Below are 6,431 nucleotides of genomic sequence, written 5' to 3' on the forward strand. Positions count from 1 at the left end.
GAAAAGCAAAAACGCCCGTGTGTACGAGATTTCGGCGCACGATAAAGATCCCCAGGTGGTCAAAATTAAACCGGAGCCCTCCACTACGGCGCGCCTTATCGCCTGCGTTGCGTCGGCGCGTTAAACCCTACAATCAATCAATACCTTAAAGACCCTCTATAGGGGCTATTACATAAGAGGTGGTAAACCGATACAACAAATGCAATACATATGCAGGATGGGTACAAGTACAAACAGGGGTAACCACTACAGAAAAGAAAACAATACATATGCAGGATCGGTATAAATATTAACAGGCGTAACACCTTGCCGAAAGAAAAAACATAAAAAAAGACAAAGCGAGAACCAGGGGTACAAAAAGGAACATTCTTGAGTGTTCAAATGGAAAAGAAGTGAGTGGCATTTTGTGTGAATGTTTATAGTGGCACATTATGGGGGCAAGATCAGCGGGAAGGCCATTCTAGTCGGAGGCTGCGCGAACAAAGGAGGCGGCAAATGTCGTGGTACGGGCACATGGCCGGGCGACATGAAAAGAATGGGTGGTACGGTGAGGTATGCGGGTAGGAGGCAAGATATAGGGCGGGTGACCGAGTGGACTGTGATCGAGCGTGTGGAACAAAAAGAGGCTGGCAACTCGGCGACGAATGTTAAGGTTTAAAAGATCAGATTCTTGTTTAAGCGATGAAACACTCACGTTGTACGAATATGAGGAATGAATTAATCTAGCTGCTCGATTCTAGACTGATTCTAGTGCGTCGCTTAAGTATGCTTGATGAGAGCTCCAGATAGGCGACGCGTATTTAAGTTGGGTGCGAATTAAAGATTTGTAGGCTAGCAGTTTTACATGAAAGGGTGCATGACGCAGGTGTCGTTTTAAGAGACGAAACGATCAGTTAGCTGATGATATGATATAGGTAATATGTGCGCGCCATGATAAATCGTTGCTCAAAGTGACTCCCAAGTACTTATAAGTTATGACATTTTCGATAGGAACGTTACCGATTTCATAAGAATAGGTGAGGGGGCTGCGGCGACGATGAAAAGAGAGGGACTTGCATTTATTAGGGTTTAGTGTCATGAGCCAACGATTGCACCAGTTAAGCACATGGTTAATATCATCTTGCAATGCAACTTGAGCTGATGTGTTATTAACGGTACGGTATATTACGCAATCGTCTGCAAACATACGAATATTGCTGGATACATGGAAAGGTTAGGAACAATTAATATTTATAATTTATTATTATTAGTAGTATGTATTTATTATTATTAGGGATAATAAGGGGCCGAGAACAGATCCTTGCGGGACGCCTGATGTTATTGCCAGAGGGTAAGAGTTATGTCCATTAACAGTAACAAATTGAGAACGATTAGTCAAAAATTCTCGAATCTAAGTTAAAACTTTAGGGTCTAAGTTTAATTTCGAAAGTTTTAACATCAGGCGGTTGTGGGGTACTTTGTCGAATGTTTTTTTCAAAGTCAAGAAAGATGGCGTCAATCAGTATGTTATTGTCCACGAATTAGTGTGCAGGTCATGAACGAAAAGGGCAAGTTGGGTTTCACACGAAATTTTTTTCTAAATACGTGCTGTCCGGAATGAGAAAGGTTACTAGAGTCCAAGAAATGCATGATTTCGAAGTAAATGACGTGTTCCATGAGCTTGCAAGGCATGCTTGTTAAGGAAATGGGGCGATAATTGAGCGGACATGATCTATCACCTGATTTGAAGACTGGAATGACCTTTCCTATTTTCCAGTTGATTGGTGGGTTACCTGTGGATAATGACTGACAGAACAACAGTGACAAATATATGGCAGATATGTGTTTGGTAGTTTTCAGAAATTTTGATTTAACATCGTCTGATCCCGATGAAGAAGAGAGTTTTAGTTTGTTGATTAACGATATTATTCCGGTAGCAATGAAATCAATACTGGGAATTAGAGAGGCGATGATCGACGGAAAAATCGGAAGGGGACTGTTAGTTTAGTTTGTGAACATGGCAGCGAATGCTGCGTTGAAGAATTTGGCGCATTCAGAATCGCTAACTTCCCCGCCCGAAAGATTATTCAAAATAATACCTTGAATTTTCTTAGGATTAATCACCTCCCAAAACTTTCTAGGGTTATTTACTAAAATTTTCGGAATATCAGTATAAAAAAAGGTTCTTTTTGCGGTTCGAATGGCGTTATAATAAAAGGTTTCGGATTCTTTATACCTACCCCATGCGCTGGCGGTTGCTGCGCGTTTAGCTGCATGAAAAAGTCGTTTTTTCTTATTTTCAAGCCGCTTTAAAAGTTTGGAAAACCATGGTTTTTGGAGATTAGCACGGAAGGCAGCACTGGGAATAAATTTGTTTGTTACCTCCTTGATTCTATCTTCGAAACTTAAGCAGTTATCGTTCACTGATCGTTCACTCAAGGTTGTTTCAAAATGAGGTTCAGTGACTATTGCATTGTAATCCTCCTTGTCGTATAGACGTATAGTTTTACTGCATGATTTGCGCAGTTCCGGGACGAATTCAAAAACACCATAAATAACTTTGTGGTCGCTAATCTCAGGAAGGTGTGTAATATGTGATAAGCTTTCAGGTTTAGTTGTCAGTATCAGGTCCCGAATATTAGAAGTTTCACCAGAAATACGTGTAGGTTCTGTTATTATCTGTGTCAAGTTAAAATTTAGGCAGACGTTAATGAATTTTTTTGTTCTGGAGTGGCTTGTTATTAATTGGTTGGCGTCTTTCCAATCGATATTGGGAATATTAAAGCCTCCAAAAAGTAGGATATGCGCGGTAGAATATTTAGTAGTTAGCTGGTTGAGTATATGGTTTAGATCTTGTGCGAAATCTCGGTTATTGTCCTGTGGCCGATAGCACACACCTAGCAGAACTGTCTCCGGTACAGCGCGGCAGACTAACCACAGAATTTCGAGCTTGCAGTGAAAATTTATCAGTGAACAGGATAACTGCTCATGGACAGCAATAAGTACGCCCCCGCCACGTTCCTGTCTTTCCTGTATTTCCGGAAAACAACAAAATCTGGAAATTCGGCTAGAACCTCACTATCTGTGACTTCATTCCTCAACCACGTTTCTGTCTGAATCAGTATGTTGCTGTCCGATATCGATACGAGATTTCATACTGCGTCGCGTTTTGAAAGGAAGCTACGTATATTAGTGAAGATTACAGAGAAGGAAAGGCTAGTTTGAGGTATTGTGGCATTAACACGTTTTTTTTTTTTTTTTTGAACGACGGGGCGATTGCTATGAAATTTCGTTTACAGTTTGGGATGTTTCGTTGAAAACATATCTTTTTTTTTTTTAACCAAGAAACAAACTCTTGTACCGCAGAGGGAAGGGTTCAGATTTGGTACGGGCAAATTCGACAAGTTCTTTTCGGGCTTTTCGAACGGATTCGGAAAAATCTTCCCTAATAATGTCGATTGTACGTTTCAGTTTACGTCAATTGGAGAGAATTTCCTCTTTGTTTTTAAAGAAAGTGATTTAGCTATTATAGGCCGCTGATGATCATGCCGGTGCCGACCAGGGCGGTGAGCACGTTCGATTAGTTTAGGGTCAAGAGTTAAGTTTTGATGGTCGCGACAGTGGTTAATAATTATTTATTCGGAATCAGCAAATTTCTCGGACGGGTTCGGGTCAGGGAGGCCGTAAAAGATGAGGTTATTTCTTCTGGAACGATTTTCGGCGTCGTCAACCCGCGCCTCCATGTCGCAGATTTTACGGGCCATTTCTGCGGTGTTACCATTAATTGTTCCGACATCCTTCCTAACAGTTACAAGACCTTGGTAGTGAACTTCAAGATCCGTAATACGTTTAGTTAGATCAGCCATGACTTTGTTGTTAGTAGCTCAGCTTTAAGTCCCTGCACTTCCGCGACCAGTGTAGACTGACCTGCAGATAACTTTTGCAATTCGGAAAGAAGAAGGTTTGCGGGGAAAGGGTCTTTAGGCGGGGAATCGTCAGGGAGAGCGTTGGGGCCGGGGTTGGACTCCACGTCCTCCCACAAAAGTAAGAAAGCACGAGCGACATTCACACATTGAATGGCAAGGGCACAAAAGCAATGTGGGCTCGGTAGCTGTACCAAAAAATAATCGCTATTTTTTTTAGTGAAGAGGTCATGTGGTACACTAACCTTCATTGCGAAGACGAACGGGTTAGTGGACCGTGCGATGGCACAGCCACAGACCCCACAAAGCTTGACGGGTGGTTGCTGACAATATATAGCTGTTGTCGCTGAACTGGTCGATGACGGCGGTGATCCCATGATGTGCCGGTGGCGCAGCAGGGCAGCCGGAAGCGTTTGCAGCACGCATGAGAAAGGCGGTGCCATTCCCGGTGCTGAGTCGCTCGTGGTACGCTGGAACATCCGATGAGGCGGCCAGCAGAGCAGGAACCAGCAACTGGGCGATGACAGGCGCGAGCGCGTGCATTGCGAAGACGAGCGTGTTAGTGGACCGTACGATGGCACAGCCACATCGTTAAAGAGAAACCGCGGCAACGTAAGAAAAAATGCTCTATGGTTCATCACAAAGAGCACAATGACGAGAGGAGGTGAGCCCAGCGCGGTGCATATATAAGTTGAGGTGCACCTCGCATTGGCGAGATTCTCAACACCGGGAGTCCCACGCATTTGCCAAATGGGCGTATTCATCGAAGGAGGTGATGACACCCTCCTGCCACCTCGCCAGATCTTGATGCCGACGTATCCGTGCTCCGGCCAGTATGGAGGGAAATGGATAGACATCGATCGGAGGGCCATCTAGTGATGACCTCGCTAAATAGTCTGCTTCTTCATTCAGCCATAAACCTTTATACCCAGGCATCCATATCAGGTGGATTTCTCTTAAGTGAGAAGGAACTAAAAAACCAAATGTGCGAAGAGCTGAATTTTGGGGGGATATCAAAGCGGATCCAACAGCTAATGAATCGGACACAATTACGACATTTAGTACCTGAGTCATTAATGCGCACCCGCTGCTATTGAAAAAAACCCCAAAGGCCCGAGGGGTACGGGTTAGCAGCCAGTTGGAAAGAAACTGCGGTTGCACGCTAAAGCGCGTCATCCCTATTTCATATTTGCCGCGCTTTCGAGGCGCTTTTTCAAAGAAAGTGCTACGAGTTGTGCCGCGCCTCCGCCAGATGGCGCCACGGGTCCCGCGACCGAGAGAAGACGCAGTGAAACATCCCCCTCGCGAGGGGCACAATCAAATGCAGAGCATTTCCGGGGGCGCACGACGTTAAGTAGTTTGCGTTACGTTAATGTTGTTGCACTTGTGGCAACTGCTGACGAGAGAGCGCTCGTCAGCAGTTATTTGAATGAGTCAACGATATAAGGCGCGTTCGTAGCGTCCCATTCTGTGTCGGCTTTGTGGCGCAGTGGGTAGAGCACCATGTACATTGCGTTCCGCCCGCAGGGTCGAGGGATCGAAACCTGGCGCCGGATAGTATTTTTTTTATATAGTATGGAGGGGTGCGGTGCGGCCTACGGACGTCAACGCGGGTGACATCGTGAGTTACTGAAATGCTCTGCATTTAAAAAAAACGTGGGCACGGCAGCAGTGGCACATTGACCGCCTAATTCACCCATCACTGCGACTTATTTCATCGTGTAGGTGAGGGGGAAGAGATCCTGTAGCAACAGCTCCAGAGGTAACGCTGTAGCGACAGCCGCCCTTCGGGGTGAACTGCGCCGACACGCAAGGGCGCGACGCAAGGCGCCCCTCGCAGAGTTCTGACAGATCAGTGTTGTACGGAACGGCGTTCCTGGAACTAGTTCCTTTTTGGAGAAACGGAGGAACGCCACCGTTCTATTAAGGGTCGGTGGAACTGTAACGGTAACTCGTTAGGTTTATGAAGGAACGGCAGGAACGGCGTTCCTTCTGCAAACGTTACATCGCTAGGATTTGGCTGTTTTTGATGTCAATGCTAACCCGCCGCGGTGGCTCAGTGGCTAAGGCGTTGCGCTGCTGAGCACAAGGTCGCGGGTTCGATTCCCGGCCGTGGCGGCCGCTTTTCTGATGGAGGCGAAAAGCAAAAACGCCCGTGTGTACGAAATTTCGGCGCACGATAAAGATCCCCAGGTGGTCAAAATTAATCCGGAGCCCTCCACTACGGCGCGCCTCATCGCCTGCGTTGCGTCGGCGCGTTAAACCCTACAATCAATCAATGATGTCAATACTCGAGTACAAGAAGCCACAAGTCGCTACTGTGTTTGTCTTTCTAGAAGCTGGACAATTAGTCCCCCCTACAGCGGAACGGGCTTCCTCAAATGTCAAGGGCAGAAGAATAACCACGCAGTGGGCCGCAGCTCGTGCTAGCTTTCAAACCGGTTTAGCTTACGCGGTGGCGTTCGACGAGTGAATAGCGCAGCCACGAGAATTCTTTTCCCCTTTCATAGTTTGTCTGGGGAGGCCAGG

General features: G+C 45.9%; 1 pseudogene; it reads right to left on the reverse strand.

The window, feature by feature from the left end:
* Positions 1-3,193: 3,193 nt before the first annotated feature.
* On the reverse strand, positions 3,194-4,153 carry LOC144165087 (uncharacterized; annotated as a pseudogene).
* Between the last annotated feature and the right edge of the window lie 2,278 nt (positions 4,154-6,431).

This window comes from Haemaphysalis longicornis, unplaced genomic scaffold (genome assembly GCF_048455015.1).
Source record: "Haemaphysalis longicornis isolate Haplotype H1 unplaced genomic scaffold, Haemaphysalis longicornis Haplotype H1 scaffold_1, whole genome shotgun sequence".
Classification (NCBI taxonomy): domain Eukaryota; kingdom Metazoa; phylum Arthropoda; class Arachnida; order Ixodida; family Ixodidae; genus Haemaphysalis; species Haemaphysalis longicornis.